Below are 23,171 nucleotides of genomic sequence, written 5' to 3' on the forward strand. Positions count from 1 at the left end.
TTTTCCTTTAATATCTCTTCCGGTACAACTATCTTTGTCAACGTGAGTTTTAATCATTGTAGGCAACAGGCCTTTAAATTGATGCAACAGAATTATTTCTCCAAGGGTGTCTTAGGTTTCTCCTATTTTCAATGCTCGCACCGACCTATTAAAATGATTTTGCTTCACCCTCTCGAATTCAAGGTAAGTTTGTTCAACTGTTTTCTTTCAGCACGAAAATCCTGTCTGTACGTCTCTGATACCAGTCCATATGCCCCTAATGTAGCTGCCGTCACTGTCTCATAAGTCTCCAGATCTTTCCTCTGATAAGGACGCATAGATTTCATTCGCCCAACCCACAGGTTTATTCTGTAGGAGTAGGGTCCAAATACAACTGTGTCCATCTCATCCGTTTTCCTATTTTCTCAAAAGCACAAACAGTGCTTCAGTATCTCTCTCATCAAACTTGGGTGGAGCTTGTACATATCAGAACCTCTCCCCATTAGGTTTCCATCTAGAATCACCTTCCTCCACCATCCGCTCGAACATTTAAGTTGCTGCTGCCTGTGTGTGATGTTGGATCTCTCTCGCGCTCTCTCTCGCGCTCTCTCTCTCTCTCTCTCGCGCTCTCTCTCTCTCTCTCTCTCTCTCTCTCTCTCTGCTCCCATGTGGCTTTCTTTATTTCTTTTTCAAACTCCCTCTCCTTTTGTTCCCTTGAAACACTCTCTTTCTCTCTTTATTCTGCATCTCTAACTTCTTAGATTTCTATGTCTCTTTCTAGTTGAAGCTTCGTTCATTCAACTTCCTCCTTTCCCAAACTTTTGGGCCAGCTAACCCCTCCCGGATATTTAAAAGTGTTGCTCGGCTTTCAATTGTCTCAGGCTTCTTGGCCCCTGTAGGCAAGGCTACTAATTTAATCTGCCAATCACCTCAGTTTGGTTTTAGGCACATTTTTCAAACTTGCTGCAGTTACATTGGGCAGAATTCTCCATTTGGGGGACTATACACTCCCACTGGAGTACAATCGCGCCTGGTCAGCGTTGGTGTTAGGGGCGGTAGCCGGAAGTGACTCGATCTCCCTTGCCGTGCTATTTTTATGGATGGTGGGGTGCTCCAGAGATTCTGTCCCGAATCCCGCTATCGGGCCGCCATTTTGAGCGGGCGGCCAGATACCGAGGTCCGGTGGCTGGCCCCCTCCCTCCACAATGCATACCCTGCCTCTTCCCCTGCTGACAGGTAAGGGAATCCTCCTCCCTCACCACAACTGGAATTGCTGGGTCACCCCCCTCCCCCCCCCCCCAGCACGCATGCACCAACCCTCCCATCAGAACCCCATTAGAGATCCCCCCTGTTAGAGACTTCTTCATATCAGAGACCTTCCATATCAGAGACCACCCCCATATCAGAGACATCCCATCTCAGACCCTCCACGTCAGAGACCACTGCCATATGTGATACCCGCCATCAGTACCCATGTCTGGAAGCTAAAGAGCAGTCTCGTCAAAAAAAGTGAAAAATCACTGCATTTTCACTTTACTTTCCCCTCACACCTGATGCTTCAGATAGAAGTGTAGAAAGCAACAGCTGTTACTTCATAGAAAGGCAAAACACATCATAAGGCTTTAACCCACCCCACAGATCCTTTGATCTGTGAAGCATCTATTCACTTTCAAAGAGAAATAGCTTTTAGTAGGCTGTAATTGACAGAGTAATAGCTTCCAGACAGCCATGTGGCTTGTTCGTTTATTTTCATCTCCCTTCACGCTTGAATGCATCTCAAGCACCCTGCTGTGAACCTAACCACAATGTTTATAAACATCTCGCTATGAGCAACAGGTTGTCACCGCTTCAAAAGCAGTTAAGTGCTTTCTGTTGAGAAAAAGAAAAAGTGAAAGCACGTAATACCCAGGTAAGAACACAACCAACTACCATAAGGGGTCAAGATCAGTATTCAGTATTTGTTTGGTGAGAGCTAGGAAAGGAAAAAAAGTGCAATTACATTCCTCACAATAATGTGTATGCCATTGACAAGTGGGGAAAGTTTAGAGGAACAAATCTGCCACAAATTACAAAAATGTAAAAGAGTTAGGGCGTAGTTATAAAAGAAACTTTAATAAAAAACTTTATAGCAAAAAATGACTCACTAGTTCCTTCTCTTCTGTTATTGTTTATATTTAAAAACTTCAATTGAAGTAATTTTTTTCACCTACTTCACATTCCTCCCAGTCTGCTTTGCAGTGATTTTGGCCTGCTGTATACTCCTGCAAGTCTGCTTCACTGTGATGCTGACCTGCTTAACACTCCTCCTGGTCTCTTTACAGAGATACTGACCTGCTTCACGGTCTGCTTCACAGTGATTCTGGTCCACTGCACACTCCTCCTTGTTTCTTCACAGTGATTCTGGCACGCTGTATATTCCTTCTGGTCTACGTTACAGTGATTCTGGCCTGCTGCACACTCCTCCTGGTCTGCTTCACAGTGATACTGACCTGCTTCATATTTCCCCTCAGTATAAGCTGATCAATGTCCTTCTGTAATTTGTTCCAGTCCTCCTCTATATCAATTACATCCCAAATCCAGTCCTATGTATGAATGTAAAAATCCAAATTATTAATGTATATTGTGAACAACATTGTTTCCAGCACGGATCCTTGTGGAGCATCACTTCTGCCACTCTGACTAACTACCCTCAATCCAAATCTCTGCATTCTGTCTTGAAGTCAGCTAGCATTCACTTCTGCCCCTTGTTTACTGATGTTGCATTCTCTAGCTTGTGGTGATATGCCTGTGCACGGTTCTGTATGTAGTTAGCAATGTGACCGCCAACCAGCTGGTGGTGATAGAGATCTATCATGTGACTCAAGATACCCACCAGTGGTAGTAAGTGTAACAAGACGACAGTCGCACTTAGAGCAGCTCGAGGAGAATTCACTGAATTCATTTAGTAGCCATCGTCTGTATTATAGTTTGTTAAGTTTTCTTTCCACGTGTTTGTTAATAAATCACCTTTCTAGATAAACAATGTTATGTGTACATCATTACAACGGTTATATCACAGAACACAACATAACCTAATTCATTAGTCTACTATGGAGCCCCTTATCAAAGGCCTTTTAAAAATCCAGATGCATCTTATATTTACAATGGATTCCCAAATGCAGAAATTGTTTGGGGTGGAACTAAGCATGTCCTGCCCCCATTGAAGACTGTGCAGGGGTTGGTCCCAACAGTACATTTGTGGGTCCATGACCTTTAGATGCTTATAAATGGGTTAGTTCACTTGCTAAGATACACCAGGGGCATACCATTGGTTAGGAAGCCTTTTATAATGTTTTTGGCACAGTGTGAGTCGGTGTGGTTGATGACAGGGAATATTTTTTGTAGTTCTAATGTCTTGTACCTGTGAATTACACAAAGGTCTCTATTAATACGGCAGGTACGTCACCGGTGGAGATTTGACCAGCCGTGTCAATTCACAAGAAATAAACTGTTCAGATAGCTGGCTCTTTTGGTTCAAGTCTGCATGAGTCACTCAGCATTGTCTCTGGACCTGAAAACCCAGAACAAAAGCTATTCCTTTAAATTCAATCAATAGTTTCCCAAAGCTGAGAAGTGGCCAGTATGCACATGTTAACGGCTAAACATATGACCTCGGACCAGATTCTACAAATGCACTCACAATTGCGGCAATACTTGCTCAAAGTTCTCAACAAAGTTAATCACCCAATTTCAGTCACTTTTCCATTGTGTCCTATGAAAGAGAACTTTGTTTTATCCACATACGCTTTCAAGACGTGTAAGTACAGCCCAGACACTTACCAGTGGGGAAGAACGAAACAGACTGGGACTGTACTCGTTGGAATTTAGAAGGATGTGGGGGGGATCTTATAGAAACATATAAAATTATGAAGGGAGTAGATAGGATAGATGCGGGGAGATTATTTCCACTGACGGGTGAAAGCAGAACCAGGGGGCATAGCCTCAAAATAAGGGGAAATAGATTTAGGACTGAGTTTAGGAGGAACTTCTTCACCCAAAGGGTTGTGAATCTATGGAATTCCTTGCCCAGTGAAGCAGTAGAGGCTCCTTCATTAAATGTTTTCAAGATAAAGATAGATAGTTTTTTGAAGAATAAAGCGATTAAGGGTTATGGTGTTCGGGCGGGAAAGTGGAGCTGAGTCCACAAAACATCAGCCATGATCTCATTGAATGGTGGAGCAGGCTCAAAGGGCCAGGTGGCCTACTCCTGCTCCTAGTTCCTATGTTCTTATATATCTGCATCTTTATTACTGTAATGTAGATTAAAGTATCGAATCAGGAGTGAACTGGGCAGAAATTGTCAGGACAAGAACAGAGATAGAAATAAAATGTGACTGATAAGCATAGTATTAGGTCGGAGTGCACATGTGCTGCATTGCATGCACTCAACTATGTCCTTGAAAGCTAACACCAATGTTCGTATAATCTGTGTCATACTGTGTTAAGATTATTGTTGGTGTTTAAAAAGAAATGATTGCATTTTTACAGGCATTCGTCCTCCCTGTTTAAGGAGCTTAAGAGAAAAAAGGACAGTGTGTGGGTGTTGTAAGCTCTGCTATGTAGTGGCATTGTTTCTGTTTCTAAAGTGGGAAGGAGAAGCAGACAAAACCTTTGGCATTCCCCTGTAAGCAGAGGAAAGCAAAAGGGATATTTTCTTGGTTGACACTGCAGTTGATCGTTGGGATCATTGGTGGAGATATGGGGTGTGATTTTTTTTTTAAAAGGTTCAGAGTGTTATATTAGGCTCGATTTCCTGACGGCCGTGCCGGTGAAATAGCGCTCCGTATCTAGCGGCACTCAGTGGAGAAAACGAGCCATCACGGGCTTCATGCCGGTATTGGCTTTCCCGCCAGCTGATTCGCAGACTCGGACCCGGCAGCTCTCCGCTAACAAGGGGAAGCTGCTTTTAAACGCTCCCTCACAACTCGCTCTCAGTCAGCACACGGGCCTGGCACCGCGCAGACATGCTCTCCACTTCGGAGATGACAACCTGGCCAGGCTTCTGGATGCCGTGGAGCTGAGACGGGACATCCTGATCCTCCAAGAGGGCCGGAGGACCAGCAGCAGGGTCAGCAATGCTGCCTGGGAGGCAGTGGCTGCGGCTGTCAGTGAGGGCAGCGTGACCAGGAGGACGGCAGTAGGGCAGGAAGAAGACCAACGAACTCCACTGAGCTGCAAGGGTAAGTGAACACCAACCCCCCCCGGCGTCAGTTCCACCTGCCCCCCCCCCCCCCTCGGCCTCCAACCCCCCTCCCCTCACAACAGGTCAGCTACTGGCACATTGCACCCTCCCCACATCCGATCACTGTGCTTAGCACATCCTGGCACCCTCCAGCACAACCCTTCCATGTGTTCATGTCAGACAGAATGATCCTTCGCTCTCAAAAACCACATGTCCATTCTCTTGCAGGACCTCCACCTGATGGGGCAGGTCCATCTGGGGTAGCTCCCCTCCTACCCGCCACCCAAGAAAACAGCCCAGAGGAGAGCTCCAAGGAGACCACCATCGAGACATCATAGCTACCATCCCCACCTTCCACCAGCGCAGCCACACATCACGGTGGGCAACACTAGTGGACTCGCTTCTGGGGCACAATCTGGTGAGCACCACACAGTTTCTGATGCACATCAGGTGGAGGCAGGAACATCCAAGGGAGACAGAAGTCAGAGGTCTGTTGTATCCCAGGACTCAGCTGGATCCCAGCCAGATGTTGAACCTCTGGACAAGGTTATCGCAGAGCTGATGGAGATACCAGTGCACGGCCGTGACTCTCAGGAGGGAATGTCAGCGACACTCCAGTCGTTGCGTAGCCGATTGGACGGAGGCTTCCACCCCGGGATCCTCAAATCCCTCAAGACTCCCACACCCTTACGTGTCCCGCCTTCTATCAGACTGCCATCCACTGAGCCAGTCGTGCTGCCCACTCACCCCTGGCCATAGCAGGAGCCCCTAGACCTCAGACCCCTGCAAGAAACATGAGGGAGATCATGATCAGGAGCCCTCCCCTGACTCTCTCACTCACCCTTTCGTCGTAAGGATCCCCTCTGGTGACGACCAGTTCCTGAGAGTTTGATTGTTGGCCGTGGCCTCTGTGGTGCCGACACCTCTAGGGTTCAGGAAAAGTGTCCATTCCTCACAGTCTGATCGGGATGCTAAGCAATATCACTCGTCTGAGACATCGCATGTTACACACATGAATCCTCTTGAGGGCTGTAAAGTGCTCACATAACTATCGATACCAATTTCCTATTGCCTTCAGTTGTGCAGCTAGGGGCTCCTCACAGTCAAAGGGAGTTAAAGTGACCTTCAGCATATAACCAAGAACAGGGCTTTGTCCTGGAAGTGATTGGTAAGACAGGCAGACAGCAGCAATAGTTGCCCCTGCTGTGGGTAGACACGACATTAGAGGATGGCTTGCTACCCCACAGACACTAAGCCTCTCACCCTCCAGCCTGGGGTGAGCCCTGACCTATGATGCCAAAATCCCAACCAGGCCCATCCCCCCTGGGGGGTCTCCCGGTCCCCTCCCACCCCGAGCACTGGAGCAGAAGCTATTCACCTCCTTGGTCCCCCTCAGCAGCCTTTGCACCCGCTTCCCAATTTTAAAAAGGAGTGCTAAGCGGCGTCTGCGCGAACCCTCACTGGGGAGCCAGTTACTTCCCTGGAGGCCATTTGATTGGACTTACATCTCGCTAATGCGATGGAGTTTGACCTGAATTGGTGTCAATGATCTGAGATAGCAAACCGATTGCCGTCTGGCACTGAACCCGGTTTTATCCTCTCTTGCAATTTAACCGGCGTGTCCGGATCCGCGCTGGGCACAACACGGCTGTTAAATCGCACCCATCAACTGCAAAATCTGGACAACATCCACCAGCAAGTCTGGCAGGAATTACGTTCTCACCTGTTCAGAGATCCAAATATCCAGGAAGGTGGCAGCTCGGCGGAGGAAAGCACCAAGGTGCAGAAACGCGACCCATATCAAATAAGCACTGATGCAAATAGTTTCTGCTGTTTATACTTCTTAGATTTCTCTCGGAATCGAAGGTGATTTGCTTCCTCTCTGGATTCTGGGATGGCTGATAGGTCCACTGTGCGATCTGCAGACTCTGTCACATGTGGGGATAGGTGGTGTTGAAGGGTCTGATAGGTGGATTGTTTGGAGGTGTGTGCAGTCCCTCCGAGGCCTCGACTCCGCACATTCCCGATGAAGTTTCCCGATGTATTTGGTGCCCTTCCCAAATGAGCCTCCTCCGTCACAAGCCAGAAATTTCCATGAGCCAAGGGGAATGTCTGACCTCTGCAGGGTTTCTTTGAGGACAGGCGTAACGTGTTTCCGCTATCCCCCTAGGCGTCTCCTGCTGTGACCAAGGTCAGAGTAGAGAAATTGCTTCAGAAATCTGGTGTCAGGTATGCAAACGACAGCGCCCACGTGATGGGGCTGGTTTTCAGTGATTAGAGCCTTAATGGTGGGCAAGTCAGCCGGGAAGAGGATGTTGCCCTTGAACCACCTTTCTTGCCACCAGATTTGGAAGATCTTGTGAAGCTACCGCTGGTGGTACTAATCCGATTCTTTGCGATGCCTACTGTAGGTCAGCCAAGCCTCCGAAGCACACAGGATCCGACTACCTCCCTGGAAACCATTATCACAACCTGCTATCTTATTCAATGCCAATTATACAACCTCAAATCCAGCATAACAAAAACACAAACAGCAAATTAATACTTAAAGGTCTGTCTACTGAATTCTTAACGTCTTTCACATGGTAAATATCTTTAATACAATTTCACTGCATGATGGACATTAATTCACTGGCACACAGGATTACAGGATGAACGATGAAATGGTTGCTAATGTTCCACTCCTCTATGCTAATGTGGCATTGCACAAACCCAGAGTATTGGGTTATTGAGTTGATCAAGTATGAAATCGGGAGCAACCCTCACCGCCAGATGTGTACGGAGGGCATTTTCCCACTATTGAAATAAGAAGTCTTACAACACCAGGTTGAAGTCCAACAGGTTTGTTTCAAATCACTAGTTTTCGGAGCACTGCTCCTTCCTCAGGTGAATCTATTTCAAGGTTGAGAATCGCCGGCGGAGTTCAGGGTCCATACCTGCTCGACAGAATGAGCCCAATTGAAATTGCCAGGTGGTTAGCACTGCTGCCTCACGGCGTCGAGGACCCGGTTTTGATCCCGGCCCTGGGTCACTGTCCGTGTGGAGTTTGCACATTCTCCCCGTCTCTGCGTGGGTTTCGCCCCCACAACACAAAGATGTGCAGGGTAGGTGGACTGGCCATGCTAAATTTCCCTTTAAGAGGAAAAAAAATAATTGGGTACTCTAAATTTAAAAAAGAATAAAATTGCAAAGCTGATGGAAATCGGTAGACTTTGCCAAACATTTCCTGTTGGTTTACTCAGTGTTGTTCACCCAGGAGCAATCCCAGCCCAAGTTCCAGGATGAAGCAGATCTAAAGTCTTCACGGCGTCATCCCTTTTGCTATTGCAAGTGACAGGAAAGTACCATTTTGAGGTTGTGTGATGAACGGTTACTGCCTTATCATCATGTAAGGTGATGTCCCCTTTTAAGACCGGGCTTGGAACCCTGGGGACTCCGCCTCTGGCTCCGCCCATCTGGGAGCCATACATAAAGGCCTGCCTCATGGTCTGTATAGCAGTCAGCTCTCGTCCATAGCTGTAGCATAGTTATTAGTCTAATAAAGCCTTCTTTACAGTTTAATCTCGAAGCGTCATTATTGAGGGTACCTCAATTTATTAGACTAAACTAGATTCAGGATGGACGCAGGCCTAAAACCAGAGAAGCTCAATCTGGAAGCACAAACGCCAGAGGCAAAGGAAATTTTTTAATACTGGCTGCGGTGCTTCGAGGCCTACCTGGACTCCGCAGAGACTCCCATCCTGGGGCCACGCAAGCTGCGTCTACTCCACGCCCGGGTGAGTCACAGAATCTCCGCCACGCTCGAAAAGGCGATGACTTATGATGCGACGATTGAGTTGCTCCGCAAGCGGTTTGTCAAACCCGTCAATGAGGTGCACGCCCTGCATCTGCTCTCTACCTGCCGGCAGCGCTCGGGGGAATCGCTCGACGAGTTTGTTGAGAAACTCACCACGCTTGCCAGGGACTGTGACCATCAGGATGTGACTGGGGAAGTCCATATGAACCTGTACATCAGGGATGCTTTTGTGTCCGGAATCCGCTCGACCTACATCCGGCAGCGGCTGCTCGAAAACGGGGCAAAAGACCTCCAGGAGACGCTAACGCTCGCCTCCTCGCTGGAGGTGGCCCGACATAACTTGGGTACGTACCCCGCGGCTCTGCCAGCCCCCCCCCGGACTTCCTCAGACTCACCCGTATTACAGGCCTGAGCCATGCGGCGACCCGCTCACCATGGGGGCACACCTTGCTACTTCTGCGGGCAGGACCAGCACCCACGCCCACGCTGCCCAGCCCGCTCCGCGATCTGCAGTGACTGCGGGAAGAAAGGGCACTTTGCGAGGATCTGCCTGGCTAGACCCAGGGGCCAGAAAAACAAAGAACAGCTGCCCCAAAAATCAGGCTCTCAGGCCCGCAGGCCTCGCAATGCTGCTGCGCACCGACCCTACACGCCCTCTTCTGACGTGTCATCAGCCTCGTGCGAATCATGGGAGCGGCCATCTGGTCGGCGGCCATCTTCTCGACCCGACACGTGCGACCGACGGCAGCGGCCATTTTACGAGTCCGACTCGGCTGACGACTCCGACTACCCGCGACTGGGTGTGATCACCCTCGATCAAACCCGGCCAAAACACCTGCAGAACTCCATGATGCAGGTCCAGGTCAACGGGCACGACACTGCATGCCTCTTCGACTCCGGGAGCACGGAGAGCTTTATCCACCCTGAAACGGTAAGGCACTGCTCCCTACGCACCCATCCCGCATCCCAAACCATAGCCCTCGCCACCTCCGAGATTCGACACTCTGCAGTCGAAAAGGAGGCACAAGCCATTGTGGAGGCTGTGCGGTGCTGGAGACACTACCTCGCCGGTAGGAGGTTTACCCTCGTCACCGACCAACGGTCGGTCGCCTATATGTTTGGTAACACGCAACGGAGCAAAATAAAAAACGATAAAATTTTGAGGTGGAGGATCGAACTCTCCACCTACTCGTACGATATCAAGTATCGTCCAGGGGAGCTCAACGAGCCCCCAGATGCCCTGTCCCGCGGCACATGCGCCAATGCGCAGGAGGACCGCCTGCAAGCCATCCACAATGACCTCTGCCACCCGGGGGTTACCCGGCTCGTCCATTTCATCAAGCCCCGCAACCTACCTTACTCAACCAAGGAGGTCAAGGCCATGGTCAGGGCCTGCCAGGTCTGTGCGGAGTGCAAACCGCACTTCTATCGGCCAGACAAGGTTCGGCTCGTGAAGGCCTCGGGCCCCTTTGAGCGACTGAGCGTGGACTTCAAGGGGCCCCTCCCATCCACCAACCGTTATGCCTATTTCCTCACCGTGATCGATGAGTTCTCCCGTTTCCCATTCGCCATTCCCTGCACCGACATGACCTCAACACGGTGATTAAGGCACTGCACAGCATCTTCACCCTGTTCGGTTTCCCTGCTTATATCCACAGCGACCGGGGTACATCGTTCATGAGCGATGAACTGCGTCAGTATCTGCTCAGCAAAGGCATCGCCTCGAGCAGAACGACCAGTTATAACCCACAGGGAAACGGGCAGGTGGAGAGGGAGAACGCGACCGTGTGGAAGGCTGTCCTTCTGGCCCTGCGGTCGAGAAATCTCCCAACCACCCGCTGGCAGGAGGTCCTACGCGATGCCCTACACTCCATTAGGTCACTCCTCTGCACGCCCACGAATGAGACCCCTCACGACCGATTGTTTCTCTTCCCCAGGAAGTCTACCTCCGGTGTCTCGTTTCCACCTTGGCTGATGGCTCCGGGACCTGTTCTTCTCCGGAGGCACGCGAGGAGCCATAAAACGGACCCCCTAGTTGAAAAGGTCCGATTGCTCCACGCCAACCCCAGTTACGCCTACGTGGAGTACTCCGACGGCAGGCAAGATACGGTTTCCCTCCGTGATCTGGCGCCCGCTGGATCCTCCACCACAGACGCCCCTTCCCGCGCCGCTCCCCTGCAGGACAAGTCGCCCCCTACAACACACCCCCTTCCGGCCCTACCACCCGTTGGTGAGCTCCTACCGTGCGCCCCCCTTGCGCCCTTTACACACCCCGCCGGCGCCGGCTCCGCTACCCCCGGCCCTGCCTAGTTCCTTTGCCCCGACCCGGACCAAAGCTCCGACCGCTGTGCTCCCGGATGTGCCCTCAACCGGGACGTCCGTGCCCACCGCACCACCGCCCGAATTGAGGAGGTCGAGGAGGACGATCCGGCCACCGAGACGGATGGACCTATGATGGCACTTCACCCCCGCCGGACTCCTTTTTAAACAGGGGTTGAATGTGATGAGCGGTTACTGCCTTATCATCATGTAAGGTGATGTCCTCTTTAAGACTGGGCTTGGAACCCTGGGGACTCCGCCTCTGGCTCCGCCCATCAGGGAGCCATACATAAAGGGCTGCCTCATGGTCTGTAACAGTCAGCTCTCGTCTCTAGCTGTAGCATAGTTATTAGTCTAATAAAGCCTTCTTTACAGTTTAATCTCTAAGCGTCATTATTGAGGGTACCTCAGAGAGAAAAACAGGCACTCTTCATGACCACTGGATGGACTTTAGTCAGTGTAGTACTTTGGAAGTGTAGTTTTGATCTCGGATAACCAGCAGACCAGCACAGCAAGCTCCCACTAAAAGCAATGTGATATTGACCAGCGAGTCTGTTTTTGTAATGTTGATAAATAATGGCCACAATCCCAGGAATAACTTTCCTGCCCTTCTTCCAAATATTGCCATGGAATTTTCACGTTCACCAGAGAGGACAGTCATGGCTTCACTTTGACATTTTATTACATCTCCAATAGTACAGCACTCCCTCACCGTTGCGCTCGAGTGTCAGTCTTGGACATTTGATTTTTAAGCTGAAGTCCTAGAGTGGGACTTGTACTTGGAAACTTATGACTGAGATATGGCAACGTTATCAACTGGGCCACGGCTTACATATTGGGTGGAATTAAATGTGACTCACGGGAGGAGGTTGTGAAGCGAGGTGTGCGCGTGGTATCAGGTGGCCCAGTAAAAGCAGCCTTCCTGTAGGCTTAGCTTGGGGTGGTCCTCTTGTTCTGGCACTCCGCAGTGCACAGACAGTCCCACTATCCCCCCCCTGCCCCCATTCCCCCCCCCCCCCCCCCACCCCCACCACCACCACCACCACCCTGTCTTCCCCCAATGCTGGAACCTGCCACACTGGCCCCAGCAGCACTGGCCCCAGTTACCTGTGCTCCAGGTGAGTGTCCGTGATGCTGTTCCAAGCTGGGTACAATCCCAGGAGTGGCCTCCGCTCCCCATATTGCTGGGGGCACTGAAGAGATGATAGTCGTTTTGTCCCTTTGTCTTTCCTGGAGAGAGATGATAATCGGTCTCTGGATGATTTTAGAAGTACCTTGTCTGGAATCACAGGGAGGTGCTGCAGTGTCCCACACTCCCCACAGCCAATACTGTTAGCGGCTAACTGTACATTCTCAGCCAGCTTCAGGGTTGTGCCCATTTTAAAATATAAAACTGAGGGCTGTTTATAGTCCTATATTTCTGAGTATCATTCCACTGCTTTTTTCTCCATCTCCATAACAATATGTCTTTGGAAATTACAACAAAAAAATCATCTTCTATATTTGGTTAAATTCTATTAAATATAAAACAATTTCAATTTGCTCAAGCCCTCACGAAAAATTGCTAATTATGAAAATGAGCGGACTGCACGTCACTCTTCCTGTGGTTCTATCTAAACAAATATGGGCAGGGTGGCACGCTGGCGTAGTGGTTAGCACCGCTGCCTCACGGCACTGGGGACCCGGGTTCGATCCCAACCGGGGCCACTGTCCGTGTGGAGTTTGCACATTCTCCCCATGTCTGCGTGGGTTTCACCCCCACAACCCAAAGGTATGCAGGGTGGGTGGATTGGCCACGCTGACTTGCCCCTTAATTGGGAAAAAGAAAAATAATTGGGTACTCGAAATTAAAAAGAAAAAGAAAACAAATCTGGGAAACATTGAATAGAATGCTGAATTTTCGCAAAGTGATTCGACTGGAAACAATTTTTGTCTTGCAATGTGGCCCACAGCATTAGATCTTAGAAGAGAAGGGAGCTCAGCAGGCACCCAGACAAACACCTGGGAATACCTGAAATCGTACTCTCCACAATGGCAGAATCCTGAAGAATGGTGAACATCAGCTGTTATGCCCCAAAGTTAATCCTTCTTTCTCCTTTTTGTCTTTGAAAATAGGCTATCATTGACGCATCAGGCGCAAGAGCTCAGGATCGCATTTTTATACTTTGGTTTGGGATTGTGTATTTAGACGTACAGCTGGGAGCAGAAATCACAAATAATAAGAGTAAATAGAAGGTGGTGGTGAACAGCTGAGTTGAATGTCTGGATTGGAATGTTATTTGGACAAGCCAGGTGGAATTAATTGATTGCCAGAGAATGGATGTGTGTACTGTGAACGCCATGGGGAGAGTAAGAGGGAAATTGTGAAGAAATATTAAATTGGAAAAAGTTAATACAATTGACAGGCGATTCCTCATTTGTGGTTAGAATCTGTAACTCTTTGAGGTCCACAATATAATGTTGACACTGGATTTAAATGTGCAGTGAGGAAGGGGACTCTTTGCTTTGCTCCAAAAACCCTGCGTTAAAATAATCTATTTGGCACATAGTTGTGAAAAAGAACGTGAAGGATGTAGAAAGCAATGTCTGTCTGCAGCATATAGCATTGACCCAGGCTGGATATTTTTTTTTTGGGCGGTGGGAAGCGGGAGTCAGGATTAATCCTGACATTGTGGCCCTGCCCTCACCCCAGCCATGCCGGCAGGAGGAATTTTAACTCGCTGGTAGGCAGGACAGCCTGCAGTGGGGTTAAGCATAAGGTGGCGATGGAGCTGGGCCCATCGTGTCAGGGTGACCAATTTAAAAGGCCCACCTCTGTTCTCAGGAACAGCAGCCCAGTTCCGCAGTCTAAAGCTCCACTTATCCAAATTCCTGTCTTACCCTACCTTCCTCACCCGTTCACATCCCCAACCCCCCCAACCCACTTACCTATTCTCCACTTTATAAACAGAATTCACAAGCCACATAACAGACGTTATTGAAAATCTCGCCAGCTTGTACAACATCAAATGAGTTTGCATTTCAAAAACCATTAACCTCCGCAGAAGCTCACAAATCTGTCAAAGTTAACACATTTCATCTTCTTAGATAGTCCCTCGGAGTCAAGGATGACTTGCTTCTGAACTAACTATCAGAAGGATGTGGAGGCTTTGGAGGGGGTGCAGATGAGGTTTACCAGGATGTTGCCTGGTCTGGATGGTGCTAGCTATGTGGAGAGGCTGAATAGACTCAGACAGTTTTCATTTAAAAGACGGAGGTTAAGGGGTGACCTGATAGAGGTTTACAAGATTATGAGGAGCATGGATAGAGGGGATGGGTAGGCACTCTTTCCCTGGGTGGAGGGGTCAGTCACCAGGGGGCATAAGTTTAAGGTCTGTGGGGCAAAGTTTAGAGGAGATGTGTGAGGTAGGTCTTTTACACAGAGGGTGGTGAGTGCCTGGAACGTGTTGCCAGGGGAGGTTGTGGAAGCAGATACATTAACGGCGTTCAAAAGGCATCTTGACAAATACATGGATGGGATGGGTATAGAGGGATGCGGCACAAGGAAGTTCTGAGGGTTTTGGCCAAGGTTGGTATCATGACCGGTACAGACTTGGAGGGCCGAAGGGCCTGTTCCTGTGCTGTATTGTTCTTTGTTCTTTGTAAAAAATGAGTTCCCAGCTGACTGAGGAGTCCAGTGTATGACCTACAGCCTCTATCACAGGTGGGGCAGGTGATGGTTGGAGGAGCGGGTGGGTGGGTTTTCCGGGTTGCCACACATTCCTTTCGCTGTCGACGTTTGGTTTCAGCCCGCTCTCGATGATGAAACTCGAGGTGTTCAGCTGCTTCCCTGTTGCTTTTCCTCCAGCTCGGGCAGTCTTGGTGCAGTGATTCCCAGGTCTGGGTGGGGATGTTGTGCTTTATTGGTGAGGCGTTATGGGTGTTCTTGAAGCGTTTCCTCTGCTTTCCTAGGATTCACTTGTCATGTCGAAGCTCCAAATAGAGCATTTGTTTTGGGCTGTCCGGTGGACGATATGGCCCACCCAGTGGAGATGTTTGAGTGTGGCCAGTGCCTCAATGCTGGGGATGTTGGCCTGGGCAAGAATATTGGTGTTGGTGCACCCATTCTGCCAATGCAGGATCATGTTGAGGCAGCACTGGTGGTACTTCGACAGGGTGTTTAGGTACCTGATGTACTTGGCCCAGTCTCTGAGCCACATAGGAGGGTGGGTATAACTATCGTTCTGTACACCATGAGCTTGGTGCAGGACCTGAGATCCTGATCTTCAAACACTCTCTTCCTCTGCCAATCGAAGGCTGCTCTGGCACACTGAAGGAGGTGTTCAACCTTGTCATCAATGTCTGCCCTTGTTAGCAGTAGGTTGTCGTGGTATGGAAAGTTGTTTGCGTTGTCCAAGGCCTCGTCATGGATTTTAATAACCAGAGGTGGGGGTTGGCGCAGTGCTATGTGGCTATTTGCCTTTCGGGAGTTTGACGTAAGGACTGTGCTCCGTGAGCCTCGATGTAGGTGTTGGCGATGGCTTGGAGCTCGGTCTCCAAGTGTGCACAGATACTAGCATGATCTGCATTCTGTAGATCAATGATCGAGGATGGGACAACCTTGAATCTGGCCTCCAGGTGGCAGAGTTTGAGCAGATTCCTATTTGTTCTGTAATTTGGTTCCACTCAAATGGGGAACTTGCTGAATGTGAGATGGAGCATTGCAACAAGGAGGATCAAGAAGAGCATCTGTGCAAAGACACAGCATCGTTTGACCCCAGTCTGAATTGGGTTTGTAGCAAATGCATTGATTGGGGGAATTCCTCTTTAGTTGCTGAAGTCAAACCTGTCACCTTTCTGGAAGCTGGTCAAGTGTACAGCATGTCTGAGATCTCCTGGCAACTTCTCCTCCTACCTGCTATTGGGGAAAATATGTCATGCACTCGTGCCAATCGTGCTTCTCCACCATGTGTTTGTGCTTAAGCAGGGATTCCATCTGCTCCTGATGCTTGCTGTCCTCCAGCTGTCGGATGGACTTTTCTACCTTGTGCAAGGTTGGGGTTGTACTGAGATGATGTGAAATGCATGCTGTGAGATGGAGTCATGATCATAAACAAAAATTACTTGAATAAACCCCAAAAAAGCCAATATGCTCTTCCGCCGGTAACAATTACAATCCACAAGGCAGTAAAGAATTTCAGCAGTACAGAATGCATTAATGCTTTAGAAGATAGCCAAAGGCGCATACATCTGTCAAAGCTTTCTAACAGCCAAATAGATGGCTGAGCTAATCTGCAAAAAAATGAATGAAAACGTATGTAACTTTCAAATCTTCCAACAGTGGAAGGCCGCAGTTCTGTGACTGGTGAATGAAAGCCATAGGGAGAATTTAAACACTTGCCCCGCGTACTGGACTCGTCTTTCTGTGTTGTACAATATTGAAAACACTTTTCAGAAAACTTGTCAGTAGATAATCTGTTCGAAAGTACCTGTAGGTTTTGCTACTTTTACAATGCTATTCTTTCACTTGACAACTTGTCAGTTGTCAGCAGTAACAACTTGGCAACCACATTATTTAATGGTTACTGATATTTTCTAATCACACCACTCACTGTCACCACTCATTTTAGTAAACATAAGTATAACTGAGGCTAAATCATTTCATAATGAACTTTAAAGGGGGCTACAGCATTTTTAGTCACCTTTTACAGTCTTCCAATCTCCACTCTATGGTCATGCCTGCTCTCTGCGGTTGTGATTTAAAGCCTTGATGAAAATTTCAGAAGTTCCGAGATGCTCGCTTCTAAAATGGTACTGGAAACTCCTGAATTGCAGAGTATGGCGTTCCTGGCCTGTCTCCTTTCTTGCGCCAGTGAAAATGGGGGCGAGACTTTGAATCCGCATCCTGGCTCTATTTTAATTTCTGGCTCAATTCTATTCCGTCCCAGATAGGGCTGTGAAAATTGGGTTCTTGCCTCACAGTGCGTCATCAGTACAATCAGTAATGCGAAGGAAAGTAATTTTCATGTTCTTACAAAATGTAACATTTCATTCATGTGGCAGAAACGATGGAAAATTCTGACAGCTTGGCTTGTTTCAATGTCTCAATATTTTCTGGATTAACTTACTCAAATATTTATAAAGCCTAGACAGAATGGCACATTGTATTGGGACACTCTTAGATCTGCGCATGCTCAGATAATAAAACTCTCTCCTCCCTCTCTGTCTCTCAGCTATAACATTCTGAGCTGAAATCTGTCCCATTCACTCCCGTAGGCCAAATAGCTCATCATTGAATACCAAGAGCTGGATTCTCCGATTTGAAAATGAAAGCGTGGGAACAGTGGCGTTTTACACCAGAAAAAATGGTGCAAAAGCTGCACTGATCCTCTGTCTGGTGGGGGGGCTAGCAGGCACGCAGCGTAAAGCCCCCGGCTTTCCATACTGATACGGCCAGAAAATTGCCTGCAACATACCGTCCCTTTGTAACCATCCTCGCCACTTCCGGATCACCGCCCACCAGTTCCCCCAGCCCCCACCAAAGCTCCCCCTGCCCGCGGAACGCCCCCCCGCCCCCCCCACCGACTGTGGCAGTGCTGGACTCAGTCCGCAGCCGCCATGCCGGGTTCACAAAAAAAATAGAATGAGTGACCCACAGCGCCCATTGGGGGTGCAGCATCGGGGGAGGACCTCAGGTGATGTCCTGAGGCCGTCCTGGGGCGTGAGGGTCAGATATAACAGCCGTGGTGTCAGATGTATCACTCAACAACTGACCCCACGGCGACGGATGCACAACCGTGAATAGAAAAAGTGAAGGTGGTCACTCATTTCTTTTGGCCTTTGCTAACATTCTCTCATCTGACCAGTCCCAAAAATTCAACACATTCCGAAAAAATGAAAGCGAAAAAATGACATTATTTTTTATGAGCACTCAAACCTCCGGAGATATATGTTACCAGGTTTGTGTCTTGTGGCCAGACAGCTCCCATTTCTAAGGTGAATCATTGGAACATAAGTCGCTCGTAATCTGAATCTTTCATGGAAAAGTTCAAAGCTGAGAATTCATTTCATAAAAGAGTTTGCCGTGAAAAAGTCTGGATGTGGAATCATTACACAAAGCAAACTGACAGATTTAGTTGACAGGCCAAAGAAGTATGCCTCCAGTGCTCTCATTCTTATGCATGGGGCAAATAATCAGTTGCTTTTTGTTTGAGTTGTCCGCGAGGCATTCAATCAGGGCGAGTGAAAATTGCTTTAAAAATGACAGAACCCTGCTTGTATTTGCAGGACAAGTTGGGTGTTAGAAGATTGGCTTCCATTGGCATGGGCACAATTAAGGTTTTGTGGATGTTTTAATGTTCCTTTCGGTTCCTTCCTGTATTCCACATTGGCAGGGAATGATGCACAGCAGAGGAGTGCTGTTGAGCTCATTTGTTATCCACGCCATGGGTTAATCTAGCTATTTTCAGCTGTTCTATCACAAAAAACAATCGTATGTTGAGGCACTTGATTAATGTGTCAATTTCCCTTGTTTGCCAAAAATCGCTCCATCACAGCAGATGCAGTAAAGGTCAGGGGTAACTAGTTTCAAACCATGATGAAAGAGCTGAAAAATTATGTAATGATAAAATTAGCTCTTGCTTAGTTGCAATAGTGTGGTGCCGTATAGTCCTACACTCTGACTCTTCATTCAATGTTTTGTTGAACTTTGCTCCTCCACCACTGTGAAATGTACTTTTTGTGATTCGGGAACTCTTCAAAAATGGAGGTCCCTGACTGGCACCTTTTTATTGTCAACTCAGGGTACCATTCGCCAAGAATAAATGGTGCTCAATAGCACTTCGGTGACAGAAGTGCCAAATGATGATGGGGGCTACTTACAAACGGTGAGACGCAAAGGCATTTCAGGCACTCTTGCAGAGTTAACCCTCTTCCTGTTTCTGCAACACTTCAGTCCCTGACACTGCTGAATGGAATGTGAGCCCGTCATCATTCAAGACTAGGCATAGTCACATTCAAGCATTGTTAAACAGTTCAAAAAGCCAAAAATGGGCTCATCCGACAGAACCATCCACATGGAGTTTCTGTTTAAAATTCTTTCATGGAATGTGTGTCGCTGGCAAGGCCGGCAATTATTGCCCACCCCTAATTGCACTTGAGAAGGTGTGGGTGAGCGCCATCTTGGACTGCTGCACTCTGTCTGCTGCCAGTGCACCCACTGTGCTGTTAGAGGCGGAATGATAGGATGTGACCCAGTGATATTGAAGGAATGGCAATATGGCGCCAAGTCAGGATGATGTGTGATTCAAATAAATAAAAATAAATAAATAATAAATAAATAATAATCGCTTATTGTCACAAGTGGCTTCAATGAAGTTACTGTGAAAAGCCCCTAGTCGCCCCATTCCGGCACCTGTTTAGGAAGGCCGGTACGGGAATTGAAAGTGAATTTGTAGATGGTGGTCTTCCCATGTGTCTGCTGCACCTGTCCTGTTATATGATACAGGTCTTGGTTTTGGAAGATGCTGCAGAAAGATGTGGTAGATAGTACATGCACTGTTGTCACTCTGCGTCCAGAGCGGAGGGAGTATTTTAAGGTGGTGGATGGGGTGCCAATCAAGTGGTCTGTTTTGATGTCTAGCTTCTTTGTATTGTTGGAGCTGCACTCATCCATTCCATCCTGATTCCCTTCCCACACCTAGTATTGCACGAAGGCAGACGTTCGTCCATTTCAAAAGCTAGTAATTCCTGGAACAGGTCATTAGTCTGTCACCAGGAGCTTATAAATTGAAGTGCGCCATTCCACATCAAGCGTGACTGACCAGGATTCTCTCCCGCTCTTACCGCCAGCTATTGGTGTGTTTGGAAGGATTTGCAGGTGTGTCAACCTTGCCCATCAAGTCCTGGGCCAGAAGCTCCGGGGCAGGAAGGCTGCCCGCTGCACCACAAGATCCCATCAGGCGACTGGAAATTATTCCATTACGCACCTAACTTGTGCCTTGTAGACGGTGGACAGGCTTTGGGAAGTCGGGGGCGGGGGGGGGGGGGGGCGTGGTGGTGTTTCTAGACTGTGACGTGCTCTCACAGCCACAGTTTTTATATGGCGAGTGCATTTCAGTTCCTGGGAGAAGGTAACCCCAAGGATGTTAATGCTGGGAATTCAGCAACGGTAATGCCATTAAATGTCAAGAGAAGCTGGCTGGATTCCATCTTGTTAGTGATTGCCTGGCACTTGTGTGCTGAAAGTGTCACTTGCCATTGATTTACTCAAGCCTGAATGTGTTCCAGTTCTCGCTGAATATGGACAAGGATTGCTTCAGTAAATGAGCAGTAGCGAATAGTGCCGGACGTTGTGCAATCATCAAGGAACATCCCTTCTTCCAACATTGTCAGGATTATCAGATCAGATCAGTCTGATCTCATTGAATGGTGGAGCAGACTCAATGGGCCGAATGGCCTACTTCTGCTCCTACCCTTTATGATCTTATGATAGAGGGAAGGTTATTGATGAAGCAACTGAAGATGGTTAGGGCTCGGACACTATCCTGAAGGACTGCTGAAGTGATATCCTGGGGCCGTCCTGATCAGCACCTTTATCGCCGATCTTTCACTGCTGCCAGGCCGCAGTGGCACTGCAGGTTCACCGACACCACATGGTAACTGCCGTTCAAGAAGTTTGCTCAGCACCTTTTCAAGGGCAATTCGGAATGGGCACTCGATGCTGGCCTTGCCCGTGACATTTACATCCCGTGAATAAAAATGTTATCTTTTATTTTTTTAAATTATTATTGAAAATTTTCATTTATGACAAACAACCATACTGAACACACAATCCGATTACACAATTGTGTCCACCAAATTAACAAATATAAATAAAATACACCTTTGAACTGAACACATAAGAAATATAATCAAAATAAACACTTGTGATAGCCATAGTAACGATGTGATCCGTTTTCACAGTTGCGACAGGTGCAGTAAAAACTATAGCTTAAAAATACCCTGTTGTGGGCAGCACGGTGCCGCCGTGGGTTAGCCCTGCTGCCTCACGTAAACCCGAGCAGCCACCACAATATTCTACTTTTGGAGCATTTCATCAAGTTTCTTCCGAAGTTCATTGATCGGAACTAAAACAACCTCAACAAACTCTCCATCATCCAGTCCTGGTTTCGGTTTGAGGTTCGCCGAATCATCTCCATGAACGTTAACAGTCACGTACTGCATCGTACAATTGGTCAATACGGGATTCAGGCACAAAGCTGGAGATGTTTCACTGATCCCTCCTTTGAATCCAGTCTCTTCCAAAAGCTCTCGTAAAGCAGCAATCTCTGCAGTTTTGCCATCATCTATGAGGCCTGCTGGTAATTCCAGGCAGTACCATCCCATTGGCGGTCTGAACTGTTTCACCATAATCAAACAGTCATAATGCAGTCTTCTTCAGCACAGCCAGTGCAGTTGCTCCATCAGAACTACTGTTCGGTTTTCTGGTTGTTCGGTTCACTGTTTCCCACACTCTGGTTTTGCCGGTAGGATCATCATTTGATCATTAAAAAAAAGAAACAACGTTCAGCAAAGTTTTGACACCTATTCCTCACCAATCGTAGAATCATAGAACCCCTACAGTGCAGAACGATGCCATTTGGCCCATTGAATCTGCACCGGCCCTTCAAATGAGCATTTTACCCATGCCCACACCCCTGTCCAACCCACCCTATCCCCATAACCTAACCTTCGCATCCCTGGACACTAAGGGGTAATTGATCACGGCCAATCCACCTAACCTGCACATCTTTGGACTGTGGGAGGAAACCGGAGCGCCCGGAGGAAACCCACGCACACACGGGGAGAAAGTGCAAACTCCACACAGTCACCCGAGGTTCGAAATTGAACCTGGGTCCCAGGCGCTGTGAGGCAGCCGTGCTAGCCAATGTGCCACCATGCTGCCAATAAAACTGACAATTCAGATTATATAATATTGCTTGTAAGAGATTAATGTACGAGATACTGTGGTGCAATGCTGTAGAGGAAAGCATTAGCTGCCTCTATGTTTACAATGCTGAGCACGTTAACTTTTAGGCAGAGGATGCAAGCTCACTGTGTGGTGACAGGAACCATCTTGTCGCTCACCTAGCCTCACAGTTTTCTCTCATTGCCTGACACCTTTGGGGGAGATGATGGTAATCTCAATGGGCTCGCAATCCAGAGACCCCGAGCTAATGTTCTGGGGGCAGGGGTTCGAATTCCACCACGGCAGCTGGTTAATAAATCTTGACTATAAAGAATACGTGTCTCAGAAATGGTGATCTGAAACTATCATTAATTGCTGTAAAGATCCATCTGGTTCACTAATGTCCTTTAGGGAAGGAACACTACCATCCTTACCTGGGCTGGCCTACATGTGACTCCAAATCAATATGGTTAACTCTTAGCTGCCCCCTGAAACGTTCAGTTCAAGTGCAATTAGGGATGGGCAACAGATGCCAGCTTTGCCAGTAACACCGATGTCCTTGAAAGAAAGAAAATCTTTTCAGTCTTTGGTGGACAGTGTTCCAGTTTTGCCTTGTAGTTAGATTCTGCAGGAACTGCTTCACATTTCCTTCCTGACCCCGTGGTGAGATGAACACTAAGCTCCATCACCAACGACTGTCTCACTCCAGTCAGTCATTTAGCCCACACGGAAAGGCCTTGGGCAAAATCAGCAGCCCCGGTGCAAAGCTGTCAGTTTCTTAAATTGAACCGTTTTGCTCAAGTTTCAACTCAAATTTATTTATGTTTCGGCAAACATAAAATCTGCCACGAACCAGTACAATCGGGCCGTGTTTAAAATATAATTCTTCATTTTCTAGTCTCGCTTTAGAATATATTGCTTCTTGTGTT

The 23,171-nt window shown here is 48.1% G+C and overlaps 1 protein-coding gene and 1 pseudogene across 4 annotated transcripts in view; one reads left to right on the forward strand and one right to left on the reverse strand.

The window, feature by feature from the left end:
• LOC140425632 (cadherin-12-like) overlaps window positions 1-23,171 on the forward strand; it is a 774,748-nt gene that overhangs the window by 36,217 nt on the left and 715,360 nt on the right. The gene's annotated exons all lie outside the window — the stretch shown is intronic.
• Window positions 21,327-21,837, reverse strand: LOC140425879 (ADP-sugar pyrophosphatase-like; annotated as a pseudogene).

Source organism: Scyliorhinus torazame, chromosome 6 (genome assembly GCF_047496885.1).
Source record: "Scyliorhinus torazame isolate Kashiwa2021f chromosome 6, sScyTor2.1, whole genome shotgun sequence".
Lineage (NCBI taxonomy): Eukaryota > Metazoa > Chordata > Chondrichthyes > Carcharhiniformes > Scyliorhinidae > Scyliorhinus > Scyliorhinus torazame.